Source organism: Psittacula echo (genome assembly GCF_963264785.1).
Source record: "Psittacula echo genome assembly, chromosome: Z".
NCBI lineage: Eukaryota > Metazoa > Chordata > Aves > Psittaciformes > Psittacidae > Psittacula > Psittacula echo.
The window spans coordinates 67,102,073-67,121,281 of NC_137742.1; positions in this window are offsets into that span (position 1 = coordinate 67,102,073).

A 19,209-nucleotide genomic window follows, 5' to 3' on the forward strand; every position below is an offset into this window, starting at 1 on the left:
ATTAGTATGATCAGTAACTCCCATGAGTATGCAGTCTCTCAGAATAGCTGCACCACAACCATGTAGTGAATACTACGTCATTTAAGCACAGACAAAGAAAACAATCCACTTTCCTAGATTAAATCTATTTTATTAGAGTATTAGAACTTTTGCTTCCTGAGAAAGAAGGTGACCCATTGCAGGGGAGGTGAAAGGTCATTTTTGTATACCTACATGAAAAGGTCATAACAAACTTCTGAAAACTAAAGATGCATAAAAATCTGTGGGCAGCCAGACCAGAAGAAATTCTGCTCTTTAATCTAAATCAAGTATAAATGCAATTGATGTTCTATTGAGTACGCTGTGATAACAGCATTCAGTTTTACTTCTATTTTTGTGGTTCAGGCTATTAATATTTAATGGAAGAAAATACAAAGCCTATAGGAATAAAACAATATATTGCTTGAAAAGATTGGTTGCATTTCCTTCTTGTAGAGAAAAATCAGATATTAATATTGGTTGAATTACTAAAATAACAGCATTTGTCCTGAAGCCATGACAGAATTTAATAACCCAGTAAGAGAAGGGTGCTTCTGTGACAAATACATGTGAGGCTCTCAGATTGTAGAGCAATTAAGTGGACCTGGATAATCCTATGTAATTAAGCTTCTTACTTTATAATTATCTTTATTTTAAATGTGTCTTTTGATGAAACATCTGTTCCCTGCTTTAGATTTGAAAAGATATACCCATACACATGATGAAAATGGTGCTTGTGGGGTCATTACACAGGGTACTGCTGCTCAGTTCCTTGGCTACAAATGTTGTAATTTGCTCCATCTTTGCATGCAAAAGGCAGGTGCTCTTGCATCCATGGCCTCCTTTGCCTGACCTCCAGGCTCACTGCAGCTGCCTTTCACATTCTGTTTGACAACCTAGCTAAGGATCATCATGCAGCAAAGTGAGGAAGTGTAAGTACTGTCAGAGCTCTTGGAGGTGGTTATGCCAACCCACTGGGTAGCAAGAGAGGGAGAAAAAGGAAAATTGAGCCCTAATAATAGGATTCTAGGCTGTTGGGTTTTTTTTTTCATCTGATATCAAATATTGTTTAACTGCTGCTACAAAGAAAACTGATGAATTTCTGTTAAATATATTGTTTTTCCCCAGATATTTTCAATTTGTAGACTACTCTACAAGCTACAGCCTCTATTAAATAGAATCACCTGCTCTTACTGTTTTCTTAAAGCAGGGGGAGCTTCTGTGAAATATAGGAATTATTTGCCCCTTAGGCTTATATGGATGTGCTACTAACTGTGGATTTCTACTAAGAAATTATTTCCTCTCAGAAAAACTACATGAAATACTGGTGATGGTTCTTTTTATTTTTTTTTAGGATCAGACTGATGCTTGGCAACTCTAAAGGCTATGGTGGCAGCTTCTGTCTACTCTCTGACTCTGGGAATACATCCTGAGGCTTCTCAGAATTATGCATGGACCCAGATAAGATTTCTGTAGACCACCAGACAGAGAGACATCTGTGTCTGATTCATTATCCTCTCTTCTTTGTGTGATATTATGTCTGCATCTACATGAAGAGATCATGTACAAACACTTGTAGTAGCGTATTTTGCAGTCCCACAGGGATACACACTCAGGAGAGAAAATTACCCACTTTCTGGTTGAGTAGACACTATGACTATGCTGCCACAGCATGGTTCACAGTCAGGTTCAAGCTCTTAAAATATGGCTCTATCTAGTAAAAATGAACAAGAGCGTGGCTGTTAACTACACTAGGAACTCAACCAGGGTCTTATTTTTCAGTACCACTCTAGTACATGCTGTTATACTCTTTTGGGGTGCAGAAACTGGCAGAGAGTAGCTGAACACTGTACTTGTAATGATAGAGGTGAAGGCAGAATCAGAGATACATATGATTGTTCCTGGGCTCTCACTTACCTGCTCCACCACCCCACAAAGCTTCTTTTCTTTAATAATCCAATTCATTGCAAAATAAACTGTGCTGGCTGGCTACTAAAAGCTCAGCTTGATGGTTCTTTTTTATAAAACGTGCCAAATAGTTGAGACATCCTAAAATTGTTCATTACCTTTGTTGGTCAGCACAGCTGAATGAGCTGTTGGAAATAGCCTGGAGAGGTTTATAAACAGGCTGACATGCTGTAGTATTTAGGGTTTCAAGGCATAGCCCTGACTAAATTTTGAAATGTTTTGGAAGGAAACAGTTCTAAGCAGCATCCTGTCAGCAGCCCTAATTACTGTCATGAATCCGATTTTCAAAACAACTCTCATCTATTCTGCTGCATGATTCCTGAGGCAAACCATTTGGTCTGGATTGTTGTTAGAATTCCTGGACCTTCATTTTTCATGACAATGCCTACTAACACCACTGTGAACAGCTTCATGCTTAACATTTAAAGCAGGGGGAGGAAAAGCTAGTGGTATTATCCAAATGTAACAAGTCTGGAGGCAGTGTTGCCTCCAAAAAGCCACTTGTAAAAAAAGTGCAGGTCTCAGGTCCCTGCAGCAACAAGAGGCTGTCTGGCTCACACAGCACCCAATTAGAGCTGATCATCACACCTGAACCCTTTCACCTCAGAACCCATTATAAATCACTGTGGGCAAGATATACCATCTTCTTACTCCCTAACCTCTATGGTTTGCCAGGCAACAGGTCCCATCATATTCAGGCATCCAGGATGCAGCCATTTCTTGAACACATTTTACCTGAAAAACAGTGTGTAATGATAATGGAAATGATAACGATCCTAGTGGCAATCCATCATGTTGCCCCTTATTCCCACTTTGATCATTGCATCCACTGTCACTATATGCATCTATACTTTGCACTATCCCTTTAAATTGTCTTTCCAATGAGATTTGCCTCTGATTTTTCATGATGGTGTATAAGCACAAGATCTTTTTTGAAACTGGTGATAGTTATAGGGCTAAGCTTTTGAGAATGCTGCTGAAGAATTTTCAGAAAGACCTAAACAAGATGAAAGAATAAGACAACAACAACATTAAGAAATTGAACAAGGACAGATGTGAATGTCTGATATGGGAAGGAATAATCCCTTGCTTGATACAGGCAGGTAACTGCCTGGTTTGAGGGGCAGCTCTGAGGAAAAGATCCTGGGGGTTTTAGTAGCAGCAAGCTGAGCATGAGCCAGCAGTATGTTCTACCAGGTATGAAGGTCAATCACACCCCAACTGTTTAAACAGGAACATGGCCAGTCAATCACTGGATGGCATTCCTCCCCTTCTCAGCACTTTTTAGACCACATATATATACTGCATTTGTATATGAGGCATATATAGATGGCCCAAAATCAAAAACAGATGGCCACTTGGTTTTGGGCCATCAAGTACAAGACAGACATCAATAAACCTGCCTTCAGCCTAGTAAGCTAAGGCTCTGGAGACACCTTGTAACAATCTTCCAGGTACCTAAAGTGGGCCTAGAAGGAAGCTGGAGAAGGATTTTTACAGCAGCATGTAGTCATAGGACATGGGGAAAAGGCTTCAAGCTGACAGAGGTGAGGTTTATGTTAGGTATTAGGGAGGAATTCTTCACTATGACAGTGGTGAGGCACCGGAACAGGCTGCCCAGAGAAGCTTTGGTTGCCCCATCTCTGGCACTGCTCAAGGCCAGGTTGGATGGGGCTTTTGGAAACCTGGTCTACTTAGAGGTGTCCCTGCCCGTGGCAGGTGAGTTGGAATTAGATGATATTTAAGATTCCTTCCAACCCAAACATTCTATGATATGAACATGTGAAATCACAGTGAGTTTAGCAGAGAGCCAGTGAAGCGGTTGGAACTAGTGCACTTACCCTGTGAGGGGAGGCTGAAGGACCAGAGCTGGTGCAGCTTTGAGAGAGGCAAGTCTGGGGCTACCTAAGATCAGCCCCAGCTGATCCCAGAGGAGCCGGCTGTGAGCTGCAGTCGAGTTCTCAGCAGGGCATAGGTGGAGGGTGAGAGAGGCTGGGACTGGCCATAGGGAAACCTTTCTCCAGAGTGACAAGTAAGCAGTGGTAAAAAATCCCTCTCTGAGGAGCCCCAACTGACTGACCCGATGGCTGACACTGCTGTGAGCAGCATCTTAGAGCAGATGCTTTCTAAGCTCCCTTCCTACCAGTTATCCTCTTCTTCTGTCCTGTGATTTTCCTTGGATGCAAGAGACCTTCTTAACCTGAAGTTGGTTTGTGTAAGTACTGAAAATATGTAAACATTATTAAGCTATGTGGGCTTCATTTGGAGGACACTAATAACAACATCATGTAGTCCTGCGTTGCAATGTGCCTCTGCTCTAAAACTTTCTTGCAATTTGTTTATAACTTTCCAGGCTTTTTTTCTGTTCAGGCTCAGTTTTCCAAATGTTTGAAGTCCTATGGTTCTTTCATTTCTGGGAGTTTGGGAGAGATTAAGCCTGTCTTCACAGGTTTTTCTTTAGAAAGGTGCCATTAGGAGCAATAGGTTGTAATAAGGCTGAGGACCAGCCCTTCCTTCACAGGTGTGCCTCCTGTCATTGCAAGGATATTCCTAAGTTTATACAAATTATAAAGCTGTGGAAAATTGGAGTTTCAGCCATCCAGGCTATTTTTAGACTTTAGTCACAAAAAATAAATCTTTAGTACCCAAGGCTGAGCAGTGTGTCCCTTTGCTGCTCTCCATGCTGCTTGATTGGCCCTCCTCCTTTACTCTGACGGGAGCTTATCACAGGCCAGATGAAGAAGAAAACAGCCTGAGTGGAAATCAAATTATTTTAGCTTCAAATAAGTTACAGAGACAGGGAGGGGAAAATTAAAAAGTAGGACTGGAACATGGGGTTGGTAAAATAAAAACCAATAATGCCAGGACATTTGAAATGGGACCTGGAAGATGTGAAACTAAGTAAAATATCACGGGCAAAAAGAAGGGAGGAACTGAGAATCAAGGTCTCTACCAAACCCCTACAAAGGCACAGTTGCCTATTTTTGAGTAGAAATGTTTAACACTAACTGTATTGGGTAATTTTGCTCTTTGGTGGCTTTTTACCCACTTACAAACTGATTTCTCAGTCTTTCTTAAGGTTAAGTTCCACTGAAGCCAAAAGGGGTGCAATAAAAGGTAAAGCTTGCTATTTCAAACTGCAATTTGGGCCAAATATACTTTATTTAGGTGGAAAATATAGGATATTGAAATTAAAGTAACATGGCCATGAATATATTGAATCCATGAAAGGTTTTTAATATAATTTCCGCTTGTAAACATCTATTCCAGACATTTTTATTGCTAAAGACAGTATCAATTTAGATAAAATGTATTTTATGAATACTATATATCCTACAGTCTTCCCTGTGAAATACTACTGCATACAGAACTTTCCTTTTAAAGACTTTGAATGCTGACATGAGAAGTGCTTTACAATAAAGTGTGCAAATTGTATGCCCTTTTTGTGTGCACTGTATGCAAATTAGCTTGATTGAAGTCATTTGAATGTCTTATATGCTGGGTGGGTGTGTAATGGCTAACAAGCTCTTTTTAATGTTCTTTTATGTTTGGGTTTTTTTTCAAAGCATGTTCCAATGAAGACTCCTTTTCATATATTTAGAAAGCCCTTCCAGGCCATTTCATTATCAAAGAGCAAAGATGAAATTTTAGAAAGAAAAACACCTTAATAGAAACTGCCCCATTGTCCCTTCTGTCTCAGTTCTGTTCCTGCAGGTCTATTTTACTCCTGTCTCTCTTCCAGTCCTTGCAGACTGCACATTGTCCAATGGATGGATGGCATCTTCCTCTGTGGAAGGTCCAGCATGAAAGAAGAATGCTGTTGCTGGATTGATAAGGTGAAAAGTGAAATGAGAGTTCATTTACACTAGTAAAGATCTGAAAGCAGTCATTGGAAGACCACTACCATGAAACTAGCTAATATGAGAAAGGATTAGGCCCCTGGAATTAAAAAAGCATGATTTTTAACTATTTTTTTAATTGAGAAAAATTGAGAAGAGGAGGAGGAGAAGCTGATCTGAATCTAACTCTTAGTAGTTCTGATGAATTATTAGTGTTCAGAAGGACACTGAAGGATCTGGTTTTTGATTCTATGGAGTGCCAGACGATACTTTATTTAGTAAATTTCTGGGCAAATATTGGTTTGAAGACAAAGCAAAAGGCTGTAAAAGGCTGTTTCCTATGTGATAACCTAGGTGGAAAGAGTATGTGTAGCAACTGATTATATTTTACAGGAGTTTTAGGTCAGAATGCAGATCACAGCTGGAAGGCTGGTTAAGACCTTTCCTCTTGTCGTGGTTTAAGCCCAGGCCGTAAATCAGAACCACGCAGTCTACTTCCCCCCCCCCCTACTCCCCAGAGGGATGGGGAGGAGAATCGAAAGAATGTAACTCCCACGGGTTGAGATAAGAACAGACCAGTAACTAAGGTATAACACAAATCACTACTGCTGCCACCAATAATAATAATGATAAGAGAAATAACAAGGGAAGAAAATATGATACCGCTCGCTGGAAAAGAGCCCGACCGAAAAGACGACGTGCCCTTCCGGGTAGCTCCCAGTTACATCCCCGGGCATGACGTGCTGTGGTATGGAATACCTCTTTGGCTAGTTTGGGTCAGGCGTCCTGTCCCTGCTTCCTCCCGGCCCCTCCTCCTCCCTGGCAGAGCATGAGACTCACAAAGTCCTTGGTCAGTCTAAACATCAGTGTTATCAGCTTTGTTCCGAGGCTGAAAGTCAAAAACACAGTGCTGCAACAGCTACTAAGAAGGAGAAAAACTGACTGCTACTGCTGAACCCAGGACACCTCTCTTTTGAGAATTTCACTAGTATGATAAGCTCGACACTCAGTAACTTTACTGTGGATATATACATTTGCTAAGCATGGTCTGCTCTGCAGAGCAGCTGAAATTGCTACTCAGGGCTGGATCTGCACCAGTACTCTGACTCTGCTGCTGATCAGCCCGCAGCCAGTAATGAAATCTACTATTTTAAAAGTTCCAGGAAAAATTTATTAAAAGCTTTTATGGAAGCAAAACAAGCATAAAATAATTGCTACATTCTTCTCTGTATTTTCAATATAAACAATTGTTTCAGGACAATTTCTCTATTAATTAACCCAAATATTCGAAAAAAATTTTTTGCCTGTGTTCACTAGCTATTTTTGACACTGATGGAATAGTTTTTCGCACTCGGATGGTCAGGTGGTGGTAGCTACCCAGAAAGTGGAAATATAAAAGGCATTTTGAGAAAACAGAATCCACAGAGGAGGAAGAGGAACTACAGAGGAAGTGATGATGTGCTGAGGGTGAGGCACCATTTGAACAGACAATGTTGAAGTGACAAGTAGAGAGCTAGGAGCAGGAAAGATGTGCTGATACAGACAAAACAGAATTAGAAATCATTCTAATTTCCAGTAAAGAATTTACTCTATGCAAACATTATGAAATAACCTTGATAGGCTGAGGAAGTTGGGGCTGTTCAGCTTGGAGAAGAGAAGGTTGCGTGGAGACCTCATAGCAGCCTTCCAGTATCTGAAGGGGGCCTATAGGGTTGCTGGAGATGGACTATTCATTAAGGACTGTAGTGATAGGAGAGGTGGTAACGGGTTAAAACTTAGGGGAAGTTTAGATTGGATCTAAGGAAGAAACTCTTTACTGTAAGGGTGGTGAGGCACTGGAATGGGTTTCTCAAAGAAGTTGTGAATGCTCCATCTCTGGCAGTGTTCAATGCCAGGTTGGACAGAACCTTGAGTGACACGGTTTAGCGTGAGGCATCCCTGCCCATGGCAGGGAGCTTGGAATTCGATGATCTTAAGGTCCTTTCCAACCTTAACTATTCTATGATTCTATGACTCTATGATTTGTGTAATACAATGCAAGTTTAGGTTCCAGACACTAAACATTGTCTTTTTATGAGCAATGGATGTTTTCTAAAGATAAACTTGATTTTGAGATTTCATAAGGAAAAAGGTTCTTAAAGACACTTGTGCCCTCGCCCCTAAATAAAAACTTTTGAAAGACAGTGTACAGGGTCTACCCCCTGCCTTGAAATAATTTTCTGACTTGGTGGAGAGTAAACAAGAGAAAAGGGAGGAAGTTTCTAGAATACATTAGAATACTTATATTTCAGGCTTGATCTGTCATCCAAAGAGCTTCTGCGTGCAAAAATATGTTTATGAGGCCTCAGGTTAGAACAGAAATAAGTGGGAGCCTTCCCTTGGATAATAGTAGGTGCTTCAGGTTGTATCTTCTTTGTTACTTAGTCTGAACTCTAAATTTCTTTGTAGATGGGTATTGTGTTTCCCTTGCTTATATTTGATTTCTTCTGTTGCTTAATATGTTCATTTAAATGTTCTCTGAATTCTGGATAGAAATAAACTTTTCTCACATCTCAATTTTTTTCTTCTTTCTGTATGCTATTTTTGGAGCCTCATAATTACTCTGTAAGCTATAAAAGTTCCCTATGACACATATTTAACAATCCATGTGTATGTTTAATATAACATATTAAAGAGACCAAGTTCAGGCCCATAATAATAAGAGTGTAGGGACAAGAGAAGAAAAAAAAAAGGAAGCATGAAATCTTGATCTTGCTACAGACTGCTGTTATTTGAAAAAAACCACTTGCAGAATCTGTCACAAAGTGAACTTTTTCTTAATCATGATCTCTTGCTTTCCTGTGAATTGATGATAACTTTTTTTTGTTTTGATACTTTGAATTTCAGAGTCATTGTATGTACCACAGAATATGCAAGGGTTTTTGGATTTTGGGTTTGGTTTGTTTTGTGTTTTGGTGTTGTTTTTCTTTTTTGTGTTTTCTTTTGTTGGGGGGGGGGGTGTTTTATCCTCATAAAAAGAGTAATTGAGATATTGGGACAAAAAAGAAAGTTGTCAGATTCCTTTGGTATTCGGATCACTTGTAATCTGGAGAATGGACATGCTATTACAGATGTTTAAGCATAATCTAGAGATAAAAAACATGTGAAACTATTGATATTCTTCAAGCCTCTTTTTTTTAACTTTCTTGGCTCAGCAAAGAGAATAAAAGAAGGATAGTATTATTGAATATGAAATAATGACAAAAATATGATCTTATTTATCTAGTACATTGTGTTAAGAAGGATGTATCACTGTCAGACAAAATCAAAATGCCCTTAGTGGATATTCAATCAAAACAGAGATTTAAAAACTGCAAGCTCTTTCTTCTGGAAAGTATTAGCTACTGTTCTGCACTCTCAAAAATATTATTCATATGAAAACAATCTGAAATATACATCTGCTATTTAAGTTACAGACAATTTCTGTAATGACTTCTGTTCTAGCTATGTTATGTTATTCTATTTTGCATTGCCCTTGAGTTTTCTCCATTTTTTGTTAGACAATTATACTTAAAATATCTTTAATAACCAAGTTCTCAATTACTATCTCCAAGCCCCAGATAATATTTGTATCTGCTGTTCTGCTCATCATTCCTAAATTAGAATCACCAGTCTCTGAAATCCATGTTACACAGTAGTTTACTGAAACTAACCTACAACCTTTTAATAGATGACTTCAATGCTGTGTTTTGTCCTTTGTTAACTCAGGTTTTGTCTTGGAGATGCCAACAGACAAATGCAAAACGTTTTTCTAACAGGTCTTTAGGGATTTGTTCTGATTCAATTTCCTTTAACAGCATGTAAGGGAATTGCTTGACAGCACCTTCCTTTGTTAATACCACTTAGGATTAGTTTAGTCACCTTCTGTCAGAGTTACCTCATCTAGCAATGTAAGCAGTACCACAAATATTGTGGAATAGTAACTGATGGGCAAAGATGTAATCTATTTTTGTCAAAGGTTCTTTTCAAGGTATGGAAGGCAGATAATAAACACTTGGATTTAGAGAGCAATTGAACTGTGTTGTAATTGTGACTTTTCCATCACTTTTACTGGAAACTGTGCTTATTACAAACCACAAGAAAAGAATTGATTTTTCATTCAAGTAATTTTCATTTTAAGAAAAAATCTTCTGGGTGTTTTCCTCAGCATAACTTCACATAACTATTTTGGTGAATCTTTCGATAAATAAGATTGTACCATATTGTTTTCTGGGGAAGAAAAACAAACCCAAAAACTTTCTAAAAGCAGAATAAATTCTGTTCATGAGATTGTCACTAGTCTATGCTGTATGTACGATGCTGGTAATGAAGCCTTTCCAATTAGAGCTGCTCTGCAGTCTCCTGAGTGTTAACACTATGTTATAACACAAATCTGTCTCTCATCTCTTTCATGGACACCCCCTTGTCGTGGAGAAAGTGCTTGCGTGCCCTTGTGAGGTTGGGAGCTATGCTGGTGGTGGCACATGCCTCCAGTAGGGTCTCCCATGTCAGACAGGTCTCAACTGAAGGGTCAGACAAAGTGTGTCCATGGGCAGGATGGGCTCACTAGCCTTCGGGCAACCATCCTAGGAGAAGGACAACTCTAATGTCAAACCCGGGCAGATGGAGCTTGTTTAGCCCTGTAAGGCCATCCATCTAAGAGAAGGATACTCTAACTAAACCTACGACCTGACGACTTTGCTGTCACCGTCCAAGCTCACTAGGCCCTGACAAATAAACCTCAGCTGTAAAGGGTGGTGCCAGTTCTGCGCACGCTGCACCTCACCTCAAAAATGCTCTGTGTGGGCCCGAAGGGTTTACCCACACTTGCAAAGCCCTGTAGCAACAGGCGAGGGATGTAACAGCAGGTGGTAAGGTGCACTGGAAGTGGCAGACCCAACCCTGCATGCAGGCGGTTCAGGACATTGGTCGCTTGAGACTGACCCAGGAGATGACAGTCTTGTTCAGCAGCATTCTGAATGACCAAGCAGCCTTTTTTTTTTTTTTTTCAAGGAGAGCACTGCTTGCTCCATATGGAGAGAGGCCTAGAAAAGGTGGCCTAACCAAAGCTCATCTCCCACTCCACCTGGTCAGCTAGCCACGGCCAACGGGCATCTTCTGTTGTGGTCAATTAAAGACAAAGAGACAAAGGCATGCAGGTGCCTCCAAAGGTGTGTCCAGATTGACACTCGCATGTTGGAACACCAGAACCATGCCTGATACAGCAAACAGTGGGTGACCAGAGCGCCGTTCTGCGCTAGTTGCCCATGAACTGTCATGACTCAACATTGATATTGCTGCTCTCAGTGAAGTTCGCTTTCATGAGGAAGGTAGCCTTAAAGAACATGGTGCTGGCTATACACTCTACTGGTCAAGTAAATCCAAAACTGGAAGTCATCTTTCTGGAGTTGGCTTCATGATTAAAAACTCCATCATCTCTAAACTTGAAAATTTGCCAATAGGTCATTCCGATCATATTTATCTCCTTACGTCTTCCACTGCACAATAAGCAACATATTGTTCTTTTCAGCATATATGCTCCAACTCCGCAAGCTGAGCCTGCAGAAAAAGACAAATTCTACTCCGACCTGCATCGCCTCACTCAAAAGGTTCCTATAGATGATAAGATCATAATTCTTGGTGACTTCAGCGTCTGAGTAGGTAAGAACTTTGAAGCCTGGAAAGGAGTACTAGGCAAGCACGGTGTTGGTAGCTGCAATGATAATGGTCGCCTCTTGCTAGAGTTTTGTGCAGCGCAGCAGCTTACCATCATCAACACTATTTTCCAGCAGAAAGACAGCCTGAAGACAACCTGGATTCATCTTCGATCTAAACATTGGCACCTTATTGATTATGTCTTAGTGCGCCAGAGAAATGTTCGAGATGTCTGTCACACCCAAGTGATGCCTAGTGCAGGATGTCAAAGAGACCACCGCCTTGTGCGTTGCAAACTTAAACTCCACTTCAAGCCCAAACCTAAGAGTGGTGGCCTTCCAAGGAGAAGGCTCCATGTTAATACTCTTCAAATAGATGCAGTGAGGGACAGCATTCAGGCTAACCTTCAAACTAGGCTTGAAGACCATCTTACAGGTTCTTCTCTTGAAGCGCTTTGGCAACATATTAAAAATAGCATACTGCAGTCCTCCGTAGAATCCTTTAGGTTTTCCTTAAGGAAAAACAAAGACTGGTTTGACGATAACAATCAGGAGGTCCAGGAATTGCTGACAAAGAAAAGATCCGCCCATCAAGCACATCTTGCTCAGCCATGTGAGAAAAGCAGCCTTTCTTCTTGCATGTAGGAAACTCCAACAGAAACTTGGAGACATCCAGAACAAGTGGTGGCTCAACCTAGCAGAAAAGACTGAATTATGTGCAGATTTGGGTGACCACAGAGGATTCTATGAGGCCCTGAAAGCAGTGTATGGACTCACATTTCAGGTTCAAAGCCCCTTACTTAGTGCAGATGGCCAAACGCTTCTTACAGATAAAATTTCCATCCTGAATCGTTGGTCTGAACATTTTCAAACACTCTTTAGTGCTAACCGTGTAGTCCAAGGCAAAGGAATCCAACACATTTTACAACATCCAGTGAAAAACAAATTGGATATAGCACCTACCATGGAGAGACTTTTAAGGCTATACAGCAGGTGCAAACAGGCAAGGCAGCTGGGGTCGATGGAATCCCAGCAGAAATCTGGAAGCATGGAGGCCAAGCACTTCATGCTAAATTTCACAAGCTAGTTGTGCACTGTTTGGAACAAGGTAAACTACCATCAGATTTTCGTGATGCAATCTTCATCGCTCTCTATAAGAAAAAAGCTGTAAAGTCGGACTGCTCAAGCTACCGAGGTATAACTCTGCTCTCAATTGTTGGAAAAATTCTTGAAAGAATACTTTTGAACAGATTAGTACCCGCTATCGCAGAAGAACTTCTATCTGAATGTCAGTGTGGTTTTAGAGCTAGTAGAAGTATCACAGACATGGTATTTGTTCTCAGACAACTGCAAGGAAAGTGTAGAGAACAGAATAAGGGGCTGTATGTAACTTTCGTTGACCTCACCAAAGCTTTTGACACTGTGAGCAGAAAAGGCCTGTGGCTGATCTTGGAATGATTAGGTTGTCCCCCCAAGTTCCTCAAAATGATTATTCTGTTACATGAGGATCAACAAGGCCAAGTCAGATATGGTGATGCACTCTCTGAGCCCTTCCCAATAACCAATGGTGTGAAACAAGATTGCGGTCTTGCACGAACTTTATTCACAATCTTCTTCAGCATGATGCTCCAACGGGCTACGATAAGCCTCGATGAACAAAACAGCATTTATATTCGATATCGTACTGATGGGAGCCTATTCAATCTAAGGCAACTGAAGGACCCCACTAAGACCCTAAATCATCTTGTCCGTGAACTGCTTTTTGCTGATGATGCCGCCCTTGTTGCCCACACAGAAGAATTTCTGCAGCGCTTAACATCTTGTTTTGTGGAGGTGGCTGAGCTTTTTTGGGCTGCAGGTTAGCTTGAAGAAGACAAAGGTTCTCTACCAACCCGCACCACAAGAAGATTATCGTCATCCCCCCCCATTACCATTAGCAAGTCAAAGCTTAAGTCAGTTCAGCAGTTCAGCTATCTGGGAAGCATTATTTCCTCAGATGCCACAATCGACAAAGAGATAGACAACAGAATAGCAAAGGTGTATAGGGCCTTCAGAAAACTCCGTAAAAGAGCCTGGTGCAATGAACACCTGAAGAAAAATACAAAGATTAGTGTCTATAGAGCCTTTGTACTGTCTACTCTTTTATATGGGTCTGAATCATGGGTTATCTACCACCATCGCCTGCGACTCCTCGAACGCTTCCATCAGCGCTGCCTCCATACAATTCTAAGCATCCATTGGACTGACTATGTGTCAACTGTTACTGTCCTTGAACAGGTAGGTGTCACCAGTATCAAGGCCTTATTGCTGAAATCGCAGCTGTGCTGGGCAGGGCACATCTCTAGGATGAAGGATCACCGCCTCCCTAAGGTTGTGTTTTACAGTGAACTCGCCACAGGTTATCGCAAGAGAAGTGCCCCAAAGAAGAGATATAAGGACTCCCTGAAACAATGCCTCAGCCTTGGCCATATTGACTACCACCAGTGGTCTACCTTGGCTTCCAGTCGGGAGACTTGGAGGCACACCGTACATAATGCCGTTGTCCCCTTTGAGAACACACGCAGAATTAGTCTCGAGGAGAAAAGACAATGTAGAAAGAATCGTGCCCTGCCTATACCACCCAAGGAGACCTTTCACTGTGCTTTTTGCAACCAGATTTGCCTATCCCACATTGGCCTTTTTAGCCATCAGTGTGCTTGTGGGTAAAGCCCTTCCCAAATCTTCGTTCGCGAAGTCAAGCCATGATGATGATAACACATATCTTTTAGCTGTCCTTTTTTTTTACATAGTCCTTATTGGTCTATTGTCCTGAATGAAATGTATTTTTTTCTTTTTGCATTAGCAAGTTAACCTGACTCACTTTGCAGCCACATGTTGTGGGATCTGGGCAAGAATTAAATAGCAAGATGTGGCTGATGAGACCAGACGGGAGGGCAGTTTTGACTGCAGTTCTGTCTTAGACCTGCTTAAGTCATCTGAGAACACACATGCTTAGAACTGCCATGTTGTCTTGCTCTTTTAAACCACTTGCCTCTTGTTACTTGAAAGACTTTCCCTTCCTTTCTTCAATGTTTGCCAAGGCTTTGGGGAAGAGGAAGTGAGAGAAGGGGAAGAAGAGAAGGAGAAGGAGAAAAGAACAAGAAAGAAAAAGGAGAGAAGGAGGAGAAGAAGGAGAAGAAGGAGAAGGAGAATGAGAAAAGAACAAGAAAGAAAAAGGAGAGGAGAAGGAGAAGAAGGAGAAGGAGAATGAGAAAAGAACAAGAAAGAAAAAGGAGAGAAGGAGAAGAAGGAGAAGAAGGAGAAGAAGGAGAAGGAGAATGAGAAAAGAACAAGAAAGAAAAAGGAGAGAAGGAGAAGAAGGAGAAGAAGGAGAAGGAGAATGAGGAGAAAAAGAAGAATGAGAAGAAGAAGGAGAAGAAGAAGAAGAAGAACAACAACAACAACAACAACAAGAAAGAAGAGAAGGAGAAGGAGAAGGAGAACAAGAATGAGAACAAGATCAAGAACGAGAACAACATCAAGAACAAGAACAAGAACAAGAAGAGAAGGAGAAGGAGAAAGAGTATCAAAAAAGAGGAAAAGGAGAAGAAGAAACCTAGCTCTGCATTTGAACAATCAGCCTTTTTTTTATGAGGATGACAATTTGTTTTACTACCAGCTCTCCCTTTGGGTGTGTGAAAGGAAGGATTCTGTCCTCTAGCTTTCCAAAATCCAGAAGTCTTTGCTTATCGCAGGGGAAGATATGTGGGTTGTAGAACATCTTTCACACTGAGGAAAATACACATTCATTATATATTAATGGCTTGTTACAAATGACTACAAATTCTACTATGCATATTTCCAACCACCTAAGTGGTTGGTCCATCTTTTTATTTACATTTCTTCTGACTTTCTTCATTCACAATGTTCTTCCATTGAGTCAGTTATTTTCTGTCTCCTCTTGATTAATTTGTGTAATTTTCTTTATGTTTTGAGATTTCTAAAGCACTATGTAAATATTAAAAATTAAATAGTAATTATGAGTTTTTAAATAGTAATTATGAGGTTTTAAACTTAGTTTCTGATGGTAGAGTGCTATGGACACACTGCTGTCAAGCCAATGTCTGAAAACAAAATGTTCAAACAAAATAAGACCAGCCTTTGGTACAATTTCTAGCAACCTCGTCTTGAAATGAATTATAGACCAAGCAGCAAGCATCTGATCAAGTTGATAAATACATTACTTTGATGGAGCTGTCATTCATGATGATTTGTATACCTCCCTCTGCAGTATACAAGGGTATTTCTGTTTTAGAATGGGAAGTGATTCATGCAGGTATCAGCCTTTTCATCTACTCTTTCTTGTGCAGTTGTAGCTATGTGTAGAAGTTTAAAATCCCCATCTAGCTGAACAGTACATGGAAGATGTGAGCTCATGGTTCTCTGCAGGCTATTCCTCATTTAATAACAGCTTCACAACTCTTCAACTAACATGAATAAATATCAATATATTTGTTTCTAAAGAGAGTCTTTGGAAAGCACTAAAACTGAGCAAAAGCTCTTCCATTAATACCTTTATCTGTCTTTTTTTCAGCAAGCTAACAAGAAGAAATAATTGTCAGCTCTGCTGGCTTATACCCAGGAGGTTCAGGACACTTTGCTCTATACTAAAATAGAATCATAGAATGGTTTGAGTTGAAAAGGACCTTAAGGATCATTTAGTTCCAACACCCCTACCCTGAGCAAGGACACCTTCCACTAGATCAAGTTGCTCAAAGCCCTGTCCAACCTGGCCTTGAACACTGCCAGGGAGAGGCAGTCACAGCTTCTCTGGGCAACTACTGCCAGTGCCTCACTACTCTCATAGTGAAAATATTCTAAATATTCTGCTATAAGACATTATATTCTAGAATACCTAGAACCTGTGTATAGTTTAAAATGTAAAAAAAAAAAAAAGTCCTTGTTTGATACTAAATTGGAATAGCTGTGCCTGACTCAGTCAAGTTCTTTTCATTAGCAAAAACTGTAACAAACATGAATCTAGTTTTCCTAAAAGAGATACAAATCACATTTTGCTGTGAAGACATTTGCACTTGAGGCTTTTACTTTTTACAGTAAAAAAGTACATGAAAAAAATACATTAAAAAGTACATTAAACTGGAAGTCCAGTTTGATGGAGAATGCATATTAGGGAACTGATTTTTATGGCATTTCTGTAAAGAACTTGTAATACATAAAATTTTGCCACCATATTATGCTTTTCCCAGCATATTTTCTTTGAGAGTTTGGTTTGGTATATGTTGACAAAACCACTCTTCTTGCCTACTGTAGGCAAAACCATAGAATAAGCCTTGAGTAGAATAGACCCCACACTGTCCTTGAAGCATGTGTCCTGTCAGTTCATTTTATGGCAGTGACCGCAGGACTTAAGATAAACAGATTACAAAGCTGGTTTAGTCAACTATGGCATTTTGTCTGAGTGCTTTCTGAACCTGAAGTGGTCATTGCAGCAGGGTGCACTAATTGCTCATTTGTTGCAGTAACCTTTTCAGCTGGAAACCATCTCGTGTCTGATTTCATGTTGATGTCTCTTTCCTTTAATTACAGTGTGCTGTCAGGGAGAAAAAACTCAATGGTGTGAAGTGCCATGTAGTTCCTGCAACAGGCTTGCTGTGCTCTTCAAAGGTTTACTGTAGGAGCAGAATAGCATGAGTGTGTCTTCTGTGCACTTCGTTTCATAGAATCACAGAATCATAGAATAGTTGGTGTTGGAAAGCACCTTAAGATCATCTAGTTCCCCATCACCATAGGTAGGGATGCCTCACACTAAACCATGTCACCCAAGGCTCTGTCCAACCTGACCTTGAACACCGCCAAAGATGGAGCATTCACAACTTCTTTGAGAAACCCATTTAAGTGCCTCACCACCCTCACAGTAAACAACTTCTTCCTATAGATATACTAAACTTCTCCTGTTTAAGTCTGAATCCAGTATCCTTTGTCCTACCACTACACTCTCTGATGAATAGTCCATCCCCAGTTCTTATAGGCCCCTATCAGATACTAGAAGGCTGCTATGAAGTCTCCATGCAGCCTTCTCTTCTCCAGGCTGAACAGCCACAACTTCCTCAGCCTGTCTTCATACGGGAGGTGCTCCAGTCCCTTGATCATCCTCGTGGCCCTCCTCTGGACTTGTTCCAACAGTTCCATGTCCTTTTTATGTTGAGGACACCAGAACTGTACACAATACGCCAGATGAGGTCTCACAAGAGCAGAGGGGCAGGATCACCTCCTTCGACCTGCTGGTCACATTCCTTTTGATGCAGCCCAGGATATGGTTGGTTTTCTGGGCTGCGAGTGCACACTGAACCTGGCTCATGTTAAGTTTCCCATCAACCAACACTCCAAGTCCTTCTCCACAGGGCTGCTCTGAATCACTTCTCCACCCAAACTGTAGTCGTGCCTGGGATTGCTCCGACCCAGGTGTAGGACCTTGCACTTGGCATGGTTAAGTTTCATAATGTTGGCATCAGCCCACCTCACAAGCATGTCAAGGTCTCTCTGGATGGCATTCATTCCCTCCAGCATATCAACTGAACCACACAGCTTGGTGTCATTGCCAAACTTGCTGAGGGCACACTCAATCCCACTGTCCATGTCACCGACAAAGATGCTGAACAAGACCAGTCCCAACACCAGTCTGTGAGGGACACCGCTTGTTATTGGTTTCCAACTGGACATTGAGCAGTTGTGTGTGGCCATCTGGATAGTTCTGTATCCACCGAGTGGTCCATCTATCAAATTGATGTCTCTCCAAGTTAGAGATAAGGATGTCATGCGGGATGCTTCACACAGGTCCAGGTAGATGATGTCATGTGCTCTGCCCCTGTCCATCAGTATCGTAGCCTCATCGTAGAAGGCTACCAAATTGGTCAGGCAGGATTTCCCCTTAGTGAAGCCAGGCTGGCTGTCACCAACCACTTCACTGTTCTTGTGCCTTAACATGATTTCCAGGAGAATCTGCTCCAAGATTTTGCCAGGCACAGAGGTGAGACTGACTGGTCTGTAATCCCCTGGGTCACCTATTTTCCCTTCTTGAAAATGGGGGTTATATTTCCCTTTTTCCAGTCCTTAGGAACTTCACCTGACTGCCATGATTTCTTCAAATATGATGAACAGTGGCTTAGGAACTTCATTTGCCAGCTCCTTCAGGACCCACGGATGGATTTCATCAGCTCCCATGGACTTGTGCATGTTCAGGTTCTAAGATGGTCTCAAACCAGATCATCTCCTACAATGGGCCTAAGGTTTTCATTCTCACAGTCCCTGCATCTGCCTTCCAAGACCAAGGTGGTGCAGTCAGAGCATTTGTCAGTGAAGACTGAGGCAAAGAAGTCTTCAGTCTTCTCCAAATCTGAAGTAGCTAGTTCTTCTAATGGCTTCTGGAGAGGGACTAGACTTGTCCCTAGTCTGTATTTTATTTGCTACATACTTATAGAACCCCTTCCTGTTATCTTTCACATCCCTTGCCAAATTTAATTCTAACTGGGTCTTAGCTTTCTTAACCTGGTCCCTAGCTTCCCGGACAGCATCCTTGTATCCCAGGCTACCTGTCCTTGTTTCCACCTTTTATAAGTCTTTTTCCTCTAAGTTTCCTCAGCAGCTCCTTATCCATCCAAGGAGGTCTCCTGGCCCTCCCGCTGCACTTCGTTCTAGGCAGGATGCAACACTGC